This window comes from Lissotriton vulgaris, unplaced genomic scaffold (genome assembly GCF_964263255.1).
Source record: "Lissotriton vulgaris unplaced genomic scaffold, aLisVul1.2 SCAFFOLD_1160, whole genome shotgun sequence".
Lineage (NCBI taxonomy): Eukaryota > Metazoa > Chordata > Amphibia > Caudata > Salamandridae > Lissotriton > Lissotriton vulgaris.
In genome coordinates, this window is record NW_028254497.1 from 338,008 (window position 1) to 351,921 (window position 13,914).

The 13,914-nt window shown below is 42.7% G+C and overlaps 1 protein-coding gene across 1 annotated transcript in view; it reads left to right on the top strand.

The window, feature by feature from the left end:
• Positions 1-2,103: 2,103 nt before the first annotated feature.
• LOC147659524 (atypical kinase COQ8A, mitochondrial-like) overlaps positions 2,104-13,914 on the top strand; it is a gene marked incomplete at its 3' end in the record, with an annotated part of 394,993 nt that continues 383,182 nt past the window's right edge. Inside the window, exon 1 of the mRNA XM_086951674.1 lies at positions 2,104-2,123. The remainder of the gene's footprint in view (positions 2,124-13,914) is intronic.

Consider the following 13,914-nt stretch of genomic DNA (forward strand, 5'->3'; position numbering starts at 1 on the left):
CTGTGATAAAACGGTAGACACGAAGAAGAATTGGATTAAGTACTCACAAAATATAAGTCCATGAAAAAAAAAAAACGATTCCAAAGGTTTTTTTTTTTTTAAAACAAATCCATGAATCCATGTTATCCCATCCTCGTCGCCAAAAATTGTAGTAACTTGATGAAATAAATGTAGTCAAGTAGAGTTGATAATCCAATTTATTGGAATTGAGAAAGTTGCAGGAACGAAGGAAACAAGCAGCTCAAGTGGAGCTAACTGTACATCCAATTGAATAATAACATTCTATGGTACAACAGCAACAGAGATTACATATACAAGGTTCTACAGCTAAGCATTCTAACATTACATGTACAATGTTCTACAACATATTCCATAAAGGAATATGCCATCACTACAAGGTCCCTTCCAGGTCAGAGAGGGTATTTAGGAGGGCCCCACATCTGGCTATTATTCTTTTGGTTGCCAGCAGTATATATGCGAAATATACAGCACCGGATGAATAAAATGGCAATGTAATGCTCAGTGGCTAGAGATTGTTTCAGGATGGGTGTCAGAGGTTAGTCCAAAACGGCGCTCCACTCATAGGATCACCCGTAAGTTAGCCTTACATGTGTACTGCATCAGAGTATGAATACACTTATGACACTTTTCCCACAGTGTGAGGTCTGTTTTGTTTATGCTTATAATACATCTGTATTTTGTTGCAAAAGTATGTCAGATGACAGATGGGGGTGGAAACGCTAGTGTTAAGGAGGACGCGAAGCTAAGTTGAGTAGTTATTCAAGTTTTAATTATAATATAGGAATACAACACACCAGTACAGGTAATGGGTTCCGTACCGGCTGCAGGCTGTCTCAACAATAAACAAACTGTAAACTGTAACATTCAACTGTCAGCTGGCATTCTAGAATGCCTGCTGACGTCATACAGGGACAGAGGCACAAAGAAGTTGTCAAACACAACAGTTAGGACTCATTTTGGTTTCCTCTGTACTTTAAGTAGTCCCACGTGGATATTTTGGAAGCATCTAATCGTTCCCCAGTTATGTTTCAAACCACTGATGTCGCAGAAGTGTGAAAATAATGGGCCATCCTTTACTGGAACTTTGCTCCCTTGAGGCCGAACACAGCGAGGAGTAAGGGACACTCCCTGCAGTTCTCCGCACCAGGAACGTCTCCAAACATAAACAGGACACGTCAAGGCGTCGAGGGTGGGAGGAACGGGCCGGACTGCGCGCCCGCTGTTGTCGAGGGATCTGCACAGGGAGTTCTGCAGAAGCTCACTTGCCATTGGCCGCAGAAGACTGTGTTGTTTGTGAAGTCTTGTCTTTTGCCCGCCTTCTATTCCAGCACCCACTTAACAATCCTTGGATTGGTCGCTTCTCTCAAAGTAAGAGCACGTTCGACCAATCCACGTGCTACATCCGCAGGAGACCTAGCCCTCTTCAGCCAATGGGCGTGGCCGCGTGTGTCCCGCGTGCGCTCAGGCCGCGCGGTTGCTTGAGGGAACAGGTAAACAGAGAAAGAAGCTAGGGTCGCGTGCAGACCGGACACAGGGTAGCGCGCGCGCACGGACACAACAGTGGCTGCAGCCGAGAGGAACCCCTTGCCAGCGCGAGCCGCCGCCGCTGGGTAAGGAGGCGCGAGCTCTGGACACCGCATGCGCCAGGTAAAGTGACGCAGGCGGCACCCCAATGTGCGAAATGGGGGCGCAGGTCATGGAGATGGTGATAGTGCCTTAGAGCGGGTTCTAAGTCTTTACGGGCCTGCTGCTTGCAGAGGCCTTCCAAACAGTGACCGTGCACAGGGGTGGGTGTGTCCGCCCGCCCGCCCGATATACACTGGTCTCCCCCTTGGTGCCCCCTGCTGTTGCCCGTTGTCTTTGCTGACCTTGGCCTGCCCCCTGCCTTTTAAGCATATCTCGAAGGTTCCATGTTCCTTCATTGTTGTCAGTGCCCAACAGCTGCTGCGTCAGAGCCCTGCACAGCCCTGGGCATTGCAAAGCTGCTCATCGCCTGTGCTGGAACCGTGCAGCTGTCGGTCTGTCCTGTGGAGCTCCGGTGCAGGGCATTCAGAGCCCCGCTAACGTGCATTATGAAAGGCGTCTGCCAGCGCATTCAAGTGGTCTGTATTTTGACAAGAAAGGCCATTTTCTAATAGAATCCAAACAAAAAATAAAATGACTCGGCCTTTCAGTATAAACATTGATATCTGCTAGCAACATTTATACGCACATTCGCTCTTCTGCAGGGCAGCCCAAGGGCTCTGAATGTAAACATATGTTTGTTTTCAGCCTGCAGCGAATGCCTGCTGAGGGTTAACAAAAGCAACTGGTCTTTAATCACTTATGGTAAACAATAGCAGTAGGGCAGTGTTTGGAAGCAACCAGAGTTGACTGACATGACCCTTTAGGTAATTCATGTATAGTAGCGCATTGAGAGGTGCTGTAATCCCAGCTTCTCCATTTGGTCAAACGCATTGCTTAATCCTTTGTTTACGTATGTCAGTGTTGTGACTTTTGAAACGGATCACAAACATTAAGAACCACTGCGAGAGCGTGAAAGCTTTGTAGTTGCATTCATATAGCGCTTTATGCCCCTGACACAGCGACAAGCTGCTTTTGTGGTTGGTTGCATGCTTTTGTCAGCGATTGAAGCAAGAACAAAAATCGCTATGCCCTTTATGGTCAGGGTTTGGATATCACGTGTGAGGCCTACACTTCTGCTCTTAAGATGTTTTGTTGCAAAGCACAGGCTGAAGTTGTACCGAAAAGGAGCCGGGATATGATACTTAAATGTGAGAGCAGATGTGTAGATGGGTACAGAGTGTGTGAGCGCTGTGACAAAGGGGAAAGAATGCTCAAACCGTAATGCTGCTAGTGATACTGTGCTTATGCTAAAATGAAGATTAGACATGTGCATCCTGATTCTGTTTAAATTGCTCTCTGTCATTCAGTGTAAGCCTTTTTGAGAATTACACATTGGAAGACTCCAAAAGTGAAAGATTCTTCCATTGGTGGTACATACTTCCATTGACTATAGCATAACTTCTGGTTGTTCACCTAGGAATGGACATATAGCACCCAACCACTGACTATGTTGTGGGGGTCATCACGAGTAGCTTCGTAGGAACCCTTAGGAATAGTATTGTACAGACAATCATAATGTCCTGTGGGGTGCAACCAGGAGTGCCATAGAAGCAGTTCGAATCAATCAATCAATACATTTATAGAGCGCGCTACTCACCCGTGAGGGTCTCAAGGCGCTGAAGGGAGGGGGGTTGTCACTACTGCTCGAATAGCCAGGTCTTGAGGTGTTTTCTGAAGGTGAGATGGTCCTGGGTCAGTCGTAGGTGCGTGGGGCGGGAGTTCCATGTTTTGGCTGCCAGGTAGGAGAAGGATCTTCCTCCGGTGGTGGTTTTGCGAATTCGTATAAAATGGCTTTTTGCAACCAGTCACTGTTCTTGTCCTTCCAGAAGCAGCAGGGTAGTAGTAACCCATAGGCAGGGGTGTAGCTTCAGTGGAGGTGATCGGGGTGTTACACCCCCCCTAATAAATGTATTTTCTGCTAAATATTGGGTGCAGGTCATTTGGGTCTGTATGGTGAGGTGTCAGTCTGTTTTCAACAGGAAGTTTTACCTACACACAACACAAACGCACACACGCTTTTCCTTTTCTTATTTTGAAAGTCTTAGGCAATATTGATTAGTTTACAAAATTATGTTTTCTCTCACTTAGTACTCCTCCAATCCACATTTGTCTCCCTTTAGCCCCTCTCAGGCGCCCTGTTTGTCATATAACGTATTCTAGCCCCTTCGATGCTCATGACGAGCTCAGCTCGTCATGAGTTACGCCTGTCGTACGCTCATGACGAGCTGACCTCATCGTGTAACGCGGGTTTTTAAAAAACTCAGCGCACAGCGGGAAAACCGCTAGCACGCATGAGTTTAACATTATATGCAAGCACCATTGTTGGATAATCTTAAACTCGCACCACCCCAATCTTACTAACCAAGCTACTTCCCTGCTTATAGGAAAGGCAATTGCACAACCAAGTTTGGTCTAATCTCCACAGGTTTTTCGGTTCAGGATGGGTGCTACTAGGTGACTCCGAATCGTTCAGTAAATGTGCGGGTGGGGGGCTGCTTATATTGCATAAAATGATAACTGACATGTGGAGTGCATTAAAGGAAGAGGGCCTGATCAGGCTAGAACAGAAGCCCTGAATGTATACCCTTTCCAGGCTCAAACATTGAAAACGTCCTTAACCTTTATGCTATTTACCCAGATGTCTGGTATTGACGCCCTAATAGGAGGGGTTAACTGGATAAACAAAGATGGCCGCATGAGTAGACTATTCAATTCGAGGGAGAAAGATTTAGAGATCAGAATGGGCCATAGAAAGAGTAAAAGCACCTGAAAATATTCAATAATAAAGCAGAAGTAGAAATCCTCAGTAGTCCCCTCGTGAGCTAGAAGCAGTGCCTCTATTTCAGCTAAAGTCTTGTGCTGGCTGGCTACTTTGAAATATGGCGACAACACATTTTATTAGAAGCAGCCACATGGCAACTTGTAATTAAGAAAGACACCCTGGAAAAAAGAGGCAGGGAAGGAAGACATTCGCTGGTTTACTGTGTTCTTTCCCACTTGTGTGTACGCACTGTGGTTTCCTTCTATTAACATTTTAGCGCTTGGAAAGGGATTTCCTCTTTACCCAATATAGAAAGTAGATAACTTTTATTTTTTTAATCTTCTGATTGCAGAATATAATAACGGTCAAAGTCTTGACCAGGCTAAAATTTTGTGGCCACCCTATCTCTGACTATTCCATGGCAGGGGTTCAAACGAGGCAAGAGTGAAGGTTATTTTGGACTCTGTACATGCTTTTGCATAATGTTCAGGTTGTGTGATCTCCAAAGAGGCATACTGTGAAAGTGGGAGGTGGCCACCTGCTATTGATTATTATTAGAGTAGCAAAGCGTTGGGGCCAAAGTTTGAGAATATTGGAGTGTGTTTCAGACAGGCTCCTGCTGGCGGCGTTTGGTGCCAATGTCTCTTTACCTGGCTCTCTCCCCTTAACTGTTTCCACCCTTTTGGCTTTTTTCCTGTATGTTGCAATATATGTTATTTTCTGTTGCAGTGTCTTATTCGGTATTGCAGGGGCAGTTTTTTCTTCTTCACAGAATGACGCACATTTATGCCTTTTCCTTCTGACAGACATGGCCGTTAATTATGAGGATAAAATAGTAATACCAATTCCCCAAGGGTAAGGTACTGCCTCTCCTTCGAGATTTGAAGTTGATCCGCCATTAAGTGGGTTGTGTTTTTACGTGCATCAACTGTGGGTGTAAGATGAAAGAGCAATTCGTAGGATATATGCATTTGTTTCCTACAAGGTAGTAGTCCAATTGTCGAGACTCATTAAGATTCATCTGGTGGTTGCTATAACGTGCCTGCATACCAACTAAATGTCCATTAGAACCTCCACAAGAATTATTTGAGAAAAATTGTGGCAAGTACTGTGCGTCCACCCAAACTCGCGGCTCCATCATTGTGCGATTACGGTACCTAAGCAAGGGCTAGACAGTGGAATATGGCATATGTATGGGAACGCTGGTTGTGAGGGGTGAGACAACAGATTGTGGCATTGTGGGCGGCTTAGTTACTGTGACTGCCCTTTGGGAAGACCAGCCGATGGTTGATCCGAGGAAAGAAGTCTGTAACCTATGTTTTGAGTTTTTATCAGAACACATATGCAGTCCTGTGTATTTCGGCTCAGTCGTCTGTTCTGGTACATCCTAGCCGATTATACAAGTGCAACCCAAAAGGCATCTTGGTTGGGGCTTGGAAACGTGTGTGTGTGTATATATATATATATATATATCAGTATAGTACCCAGCGTAAAGCCCTAGCATGTATCCCAAATTGTTTTTCGAGAGTTGTGTTGGTGGAAGCCAAATAAACTATTTCACTTCTAAGTATATCATTTAATAATTTTAGAATTGACTTTGCTAACCTTCTCATAGTCCTCTGGGAGAAATGCACAGGAAACAAGACCATATGTAGAATATTTTTGTCAGTACAAATAAAGAGAACTCAAGGCTTCACCCAGCTCTCTTCGCTGTTTTACTCTTCGTAATTAAAAACAGCGTTGTGCTAGCTCCCACTGTGGACCTGTTTTGCAGCGTACAGTGAACCCTCACGAGTATGCCACAATATGTGACCTCTGTATATTTCATACCGAGTACTGCACAAACGAAGCTTCGCATATGATGTTCACACATAGCTAAAGACCTGCTGCTAAGCACAGTGAATATTATTAGCCATTGCCAGGCAAAAACCACCGAACAAATACCCAATAGCGATATAATTAAGACACCCACAAGCCTGATTCTGATCTTCAAAGTTAGAAATCCAAGTCTGTTTGTGATGGAACCCTCAACACCAGGGTGTGTGGTTAAATTGATGGTAATACATTACAATACGAATCTTTGCAACATAACTTTGACAACCATTGAGGGACTTTATAATATCTAGAGGTGGGCAAGCCATTGAAAGCTAGAGTCAAATGCCTTGCTCTGGCTCTGCACGAGGTCTTCTTGGACACTCGAGCCCCAAACGACCGAGCCTTCACGTGGTTTCCTCCTGCCAGCCACGCTTTAACCTCATGTGCCAAGCATTAAAGAGAAAGCCGTAACCTTTTCTGTGAAGGGGAGGAGAAAGCGATACCCAGATAGAAGCTGAATAGCACCATGTCAAAAAAGAAAACCTGTGTTCATTCCCGCAGGGCCGCTTGCAAATCGTGTGATCCTAGGCAAATATTTTATTTCACCAAATGTCCTTTTTCTTCATTATCAGACATGAAAGTTCATACAAAACGGGAGTTTTAGTAAGCGCAATGTACAAACGTGCATGATTCACTAGACTAGAATTGTGTTGCATCTATTATTATAATCTATGCCATTTAGGGGATCTACACAACAACTGACTTGCCTCTTACTTTCCTAATGGAATTGTCATTAGGGGAACGGGGGGCACTACAGTTTCGAAGTTAAGGTTTAAAAATTATCACTTTTAATAAACACTTCTCTAATTTAACACAAGGTGACCCGCTTGCAATGTCAAATATATTTATTGTTTCTAATTTTGGAGAGGATTAATCATACTTTATTTATTTACATGCCAGATATGATCGTATATTATGGTCGTGCTTGATCTGTTCGAGCCTAGCCGGATGCTCAACTCAGTCTCAGCTCTCCCTCTTAAAGTGTTGCCTCGCCCACCTCCAGGAGTGACTTTGTATTAAGTTCCTTTAGGAGCGTCGCTGATGCTGCTGCTATTAAACCACCACCTGGTAGCAATTATAAAATTAACCAAAGAAAGTTAAATGGGCAGGCCGGTAGTGCCACTGGTAACTTCCGGGCGCATTTCGTTATCTCTGGCTTATGGTAACCTGCTTAGCTATCTCACTGATAAAGTAGAACAATAGGAGTTGTTGCTGGGAGAGCTGGCATACGTCAGACCAAGGGCAACCACACAACCTGATGGAATCGTTTTTTTTTTTGTTTGACTTCAGTTCTGGCACACCCAACATTGAAATGCCTCCAGAGCCTGAATTGGACCCGAGCCTTGCTGCCTACCCATAAACAACAGTTAACTTTGTTTAGGCACGCATTTAACATTTTTTTTTGTCTTTTGTGCTCTTTAATTCATTCTTCGGGTGGCTCTGTTGACATATTGTTAGCCATTCAGATGTTTTCTAGATTAAAAATCTAGACCAGTGAGGCATTTAATCTGCTCTACCCTGGTGGAAAAAAGGTAATTGAGAAAGCGTTTTGAAAGAAGATTGTTTTCTCGTGGTTGTAGTTGTAATCCGTGGGAAATTGAAATGTCAATATTTTGAGACTTGTAACTCTGGGCATTGCTAATATTGTGTTTTGCAGGTGTTTTTCGACTATTATTTATTGGTGAACTTCCTGTACAGCCATTGGTTTCCTGTTCCGCAGCGTTATTTGATATGGGTGCTGCCTTCCAAAAGTAATTTTGTTGTAGTTTTTGAGGGCCGAGTAAACATTTTCTCTTGGGAAGCTGTTTAATGCCATTGATGTCTATAGAAAGAGCGTTGATAAATTGTCCAAGAAATAGAAGTCAGCTCTTGTGTCCCTGAAATCAGGATAGAGGGCTTCACTGCGAAGTACTCTCGGCCATTTCCCATAGCCGCTGAATATAAGCATAGTACATTGACCTTTGTGTTGGGCCCAGTTCTATAAAGTACATAGTGTGAATCCAGTTCATGGCTGGCAGTTCAATGGCCTGTCCTGTGGACACAATGGTTGAATTTCAGATAGTGGAGTCAGTGCGCCCATTTGATCTTCATGTGTTCATGTGGGCACAACATAGTCATTGAGGACTGTTAACAAATTTAAGTTGTCAAAAGTGCAATACAATTGTGCGCAAATGGATTTAAACTGATTTGAAATTGAATGTATGACTTGCATCACAGTAGATAACTGTTGAATGTGTGTTTTAAGATGTCCTGGAAAAACCTTGCTTTGCTACACCACAGTGTAAAAAACACACATAGCTTTATGCATTCACGGTACTGTTACTCCGTAAGTGAGAAGACTGATTAAGCATTTCAAAGAATATGGAATTTGGTTGTGAAAATGCATTTCAGGAATGGGCTCCCCACTTAAAAAAAAATCCCTGTAGATTTTAATTAATCTACAAATGATGGTAGAAATGGTTATTGTTAAAGTAGATTGCTTAAGTGATGGGTATGTTTTGTGGTCTTGCAGAGTATGAGACCACTGACCACAATGCCAGCTGTATGTCTGACTCCTTAACTCTCTTTTTGAACGCCCCTCTACCAGGGTTGGCCCACTAGCCTGGGCTGGCGTTATTGTGTCAGTTTAATGTTACCACTTGACTCCATTCCTTGTCTGAATTGCCAACAACTTACTTTTCTGTTAAGTCACTAAAATAGACCATTTAAGCACACCAAATAGTACATCTGCCCATTGGGGGCAAAGTGAGCGAGACACTTCTGTCAGCAGTGTTGAAAACTTCTTCCACTATGATCCAGACAACCTAGTATTTTTAAATCTACCCAGATCTGGGTTTATAGGTTACAGCTGCACCAGAGTCATGAAAGCAAGTTGGTTATTGTTGAAGTTTTAGGTCTATTATTGCACCTCATGGGTTGACCAGGATGTTCTTGCAAGCTAATAGTAAATACAGACCTGGAATCCTGTTGCAGACAATTAATGCAAAAAGTAATAAGGTGTAGAATGCAAAACATGCATGTCTTTTGCCTAGCCACCTAGGTGGGCGATCCAGCTGGCTGGGCACTGGAAGGGGTTTCTACTTTCTGGCTATTCTTGTAAAATGACTGGAATCTAATTCTCTGCACGGGATGCAAAACGTTGATATGTTGCACTTTGTATTCATATTAATCCCAGTCCCTGATGTACCTCCGTATACGTAGTTGTCCAGAGATTTTCATTTTTGATTTGTTTTTAGATCATTAGAGAAGTAATTTAGCTTGGGTAGACGTTGCTGACCTGGGCTGAATTTTTCTGGACAACATTTTTAGCAAGCATTTGCGATGCAATAGGTCTTGCATTCACAAGAGAGCGCTGTTGGTATTGTAAATGACAATGTCTTTTTTTATCAGTTTTTTGTTTTGGAGTAGATGTACATGGTTTGGAGTGGAATTGTGTGGGTTGAATTAGAATTGCTGTGGACTTGTGTTGGGTGAAATTATGTAGTGCATTTGTGTAGAATACTTATGTGAGATGATGAACAGATAGGGGTGAGAGCTGCACATAATAGAAAGATGGAGAAGGATAGGTAATTTGTGCACGAAGTGGTAAAATGGAGCTGAAGACAAAAGGGAGGGACAAAGAGGCCTGACTGACTAACAGCAAGCAAGGATTTTTAATGGACTTTGATATAGGCAAATGGAAAAGCAATGGCAAGCAATGAGCGGAGTTGAACTCCATAAACCATATACACCCAACAGAAGCTTTCTGTAGAAAGTGGCTCTTCCCCATACCATCCCGCTCCGCAGGGCTTTAATTGGGCTGAGTCCTGCTGGTGCTCAGCTCTGGCTGTTCTCAAAAGCTGGTGCGGATTCTTGTCCATATCGCCATATCTGGCTCTCTATTTTTCCCCTTACCCTCAGGGTGGAAACAAAATCTTAACTCTGCAGCAGTACACGTTTCTCTTCCTTTGATGTCACTTCAAAGACACTGATTATGGTTCTTTCACACTCACCATTTCAGAACTGAATCATTATGTAAAACAAAGCTGTAGTTGTTGCTTATTTATCTTATGCAACTAACCAGCATTGACAAAGCACATATTTTTAGCTTATGTGTTTGTAAGCCACGTCCTTAAATACATTGGCCATGCCTCTTTGAGTGACCCCCCATTTTTTTTTATCCTACTTAAAGCCCTGCCACTCTAGATAAACTGTGTGATCCTGGGAAACTACACCAGCTACTTAATTATGCACTCCGAAGTCGGCATACAGACACGAGTATGCATGAATGATGATTACGCTCTGACTTTACTGGCACACTGTGGTAATGTGGCAGACATTCCCAGAATCTGCTGCTTAGACAGTACTGTGAGATTCGCAGCGTGTGACAGCCACACCAGAGACCCGGCATGCGAAACGGCGTGGCAAAGGCTCATTGTGCCATTTTGTTAGCATAGTGGAGTTTGTATGTGTCTGTGTGTAGGGGTGGGGCACGGTGCTTTGCCTCCTGGTTTGGGATATATAGATGGCCTGGCCTCACTCCTAACACACCACTTGGGGCATGAAGTCTTTTCCCATGCAGGCTACAGACCTGGCTCACTTGTAAGGCCCAACCCATGCCTTAGGGACTATGTGATTTTGCTATATTTTCAAGTAACACATTTGATGGTAACTGTGCCAGGAATGTGTTTACCAAACAAACCACAGAGGGCAACGGAATTACTGCAAGCCACAACCTCAAAAAGAATTGTTTTCATCCCACGACTAACGGTTTCTAAGGAGATCTGCAGAGAGTCAGGGGCTAGAGATAGTAACTTCTGTGGGTAGAGGCATTAAACATTTTGTAGGCTTTAGCACCCCTACAATATCTTCCCAACCAAATTCACACTGATCTTTCTCTACATATGCATGATATAAAACATTTACACATCTTCTATTGAAGTCGACCACTCTTTTAATGTGTCCACGCACAGAATATGATGTAGGTGGACGGCCACTTTGCGGGTCTGATCCCTTGAACTCACTGTACCGAAAATCAGAGTAGCGTGCTACTCACCGAAAAAGAGCTTTGACGCCTTGTCTGGGGTAGCAAGCGCTATATAAATGCAATTACAATACAATACAAAATGTGTGAAAGTATGAGCATCTTTTTCCAGACACGCGCATGGTATTTTTCTATGTCTTTAAAGTCGTATTCTTCTTCTGTCTTAGCAAATCCTTTCAGAAACTTCACAGGTTCACCAGTTAAAACTCCAAGCTTTGTTCCAATTTTACTCATGGTGTCATCACCCATTAGAAGATGCACCTTGATAAGAGCACTGGGCATCTCTGGGTCAAGTTTCTTGTCCAGAATATGAAGCAGGATTAAGTGTCTTTTCTCGCCTGTTCCATAACTCGGACAGTTCTTGACTTATGAGCATTGCAAAAAATCAGCACAGTAATAACATCCGTGTTATTTCACAGTACAGTGATTAGATTGGAAGCATTCCGAACAGCCCACTCAACATGTGACACAACACAAAGGTCAGCTTACTTCAATTTACTGTTAAGTTCTTCAACTATATGTCCTGTACCCTTTGAATATATCTCTGCCGGCACCAACTCCTCGAAGACTATCATTCCACTTGCAATAATTGGAAATTCAGTGTTCACTGAAGGATCAGCAATGTTTTGGTGCGTTAACATCTCCAAGTTCATCTTGTTTGGTGTTGATGACCAGAATTTATCATGTTGCACAGGTATAGGTGTTGAATTTTTGATGCAGGCAAGGGCAGTTGTTACACTTGTAAACATTTCTCATTCCCTCACATTCTTTGACAGATAGTTCGAGATAACTGTCAAAGACTGTTACTATGGCAATTAAAGTGTAAACATTTAGCTTTAGTGATTTTGTCAGACAGGTTTTTTTTCTTTCAGCACAAATCTCTCTTCCTTCAGTTCTGCATCTAGTAGTTTTGATCCATTTCCCAGAACAATCTAATAGATGTCTTTATATTGTTATCCACACTTTGTTTGGTCACATATTTGTGTAGTTGCCCAGACTCGTTTCAAAAGGGTTTCTTTGTTGCTGCATGAATAAAGAGGCCTGTCAACAGGTTTGTTAAAATGTTTCCTTCTCTCTCCCACTAGATGTGGGGAGGAACAGTTTCACGGTGGTCCATTAATTTTGAATTTGTCATCTCTCTGAAAACATTACAAATAGAAAGGACTTCATGGTAAACTAGCTGCCATTGAGCAACATATTCAATTTTACATGTCTGACCAACAATTCCCATGATCTCTGGATTGTATGTTCCAGTTTTATCTCTGGAGCCTGGAGCCACAGCATTCAAACTTTCTCTGTCTTTTACTGCAAAGTGTCTTTGCATGAATTTTCTGTAGAGATATAGTTTTTCCACCTCTAGCTTCTTTACTCTTTCCAAATAACAGGGCCCATATCTCGGGCAGTCTATGCAATCGAATTTGCAAAACACTGTAATCCGTGACTCCATAGCCTTCACGTGCAGCTCTCCCAATCACTTTCCAGATGAGCATGTACCAAGTTTTTCACAAGAGCTATCGTGAGTAAAAAAAAAAATCCCAGAACTTGCAAAGTTCAACTTGTTCTTCACACTCTTTGACAAACTCTACAAACTTGGTCTTCAGGTTTTCTGATTTTGAACAGTGGGTATTGGACATTGCCTGGCTTTGCATTATGTTGTTTGACTGAAGGGAACCCTGTGCCTTGTTCACTTCCGAGATAAGATATGCAAAGCCTAATTTGTCTTTCGTGTTCCTGAAAGCCTTCCAAAACAATGTTTCTATAGTCTCTGGTATGATGAGCATGTTGTGTAACAAACCAACCTAATGAGTTCCGCTCAATAGTGACTGGGCAGTTTTGCATTCAAAGATTTCAGCCTGAAAAAGTTCATCAGCTATGCCACATCCACTGAGATATTTTCCTGCACACCGCGACTTTTGTGATGTAGAAAACACCCATCATTGGATAAAGATCATCAAATTCTACTGGATTGCTCAGAAAAATATCCGGTACAATATGGAAAACGACATCACAGAAAATTGGCAGGATAGGCTGGTCTTTAAACTGAGCACACAGATTTTGGATTTTTTTTTAGAGCTCTGTGTACTATTGCAACGTTTGTGACTGGAGTTAGAATTACTGGTAAAAATGGTATTCTAGGAGTTCAGAGCATTAATTCCAGACCTGGGAAGAACTGGCTTTTCTTCATCCTTCAGTCGGCACTGAATAAGCTATATGATCAATTTAATTAAATCATCTTTGTGGACCGTACCATCAGGTAGAAGAAGATCCATGTCCTAAGTCCCTTTGAAACTTTCTAGTAGACTGGGACGTGTTGATTGCTTTTAGTGATTTTGCACATGTTGGCAAGGCAGTTGGGTTATAAGTTTGCAGCTTCATATGTTTATGCATAGCTGACGCATCTTCTTTTCCAGCATCTACTTCATTGATACAGTCTTGAAAAAGCACCATAGCAGTATCGTGTGCTGGATGTTCCAGACAAAGAAGAGCTGTATTCAAAATCAAAAATGATTGAGCAGCTATTGTAAATCCTTTCCTGCTAAGGTGGTTAAGAAATTGTGTGCTGTCAGACTCTCAAGAATTTACAGCATGAGCTGCTAACAAGTTCTAT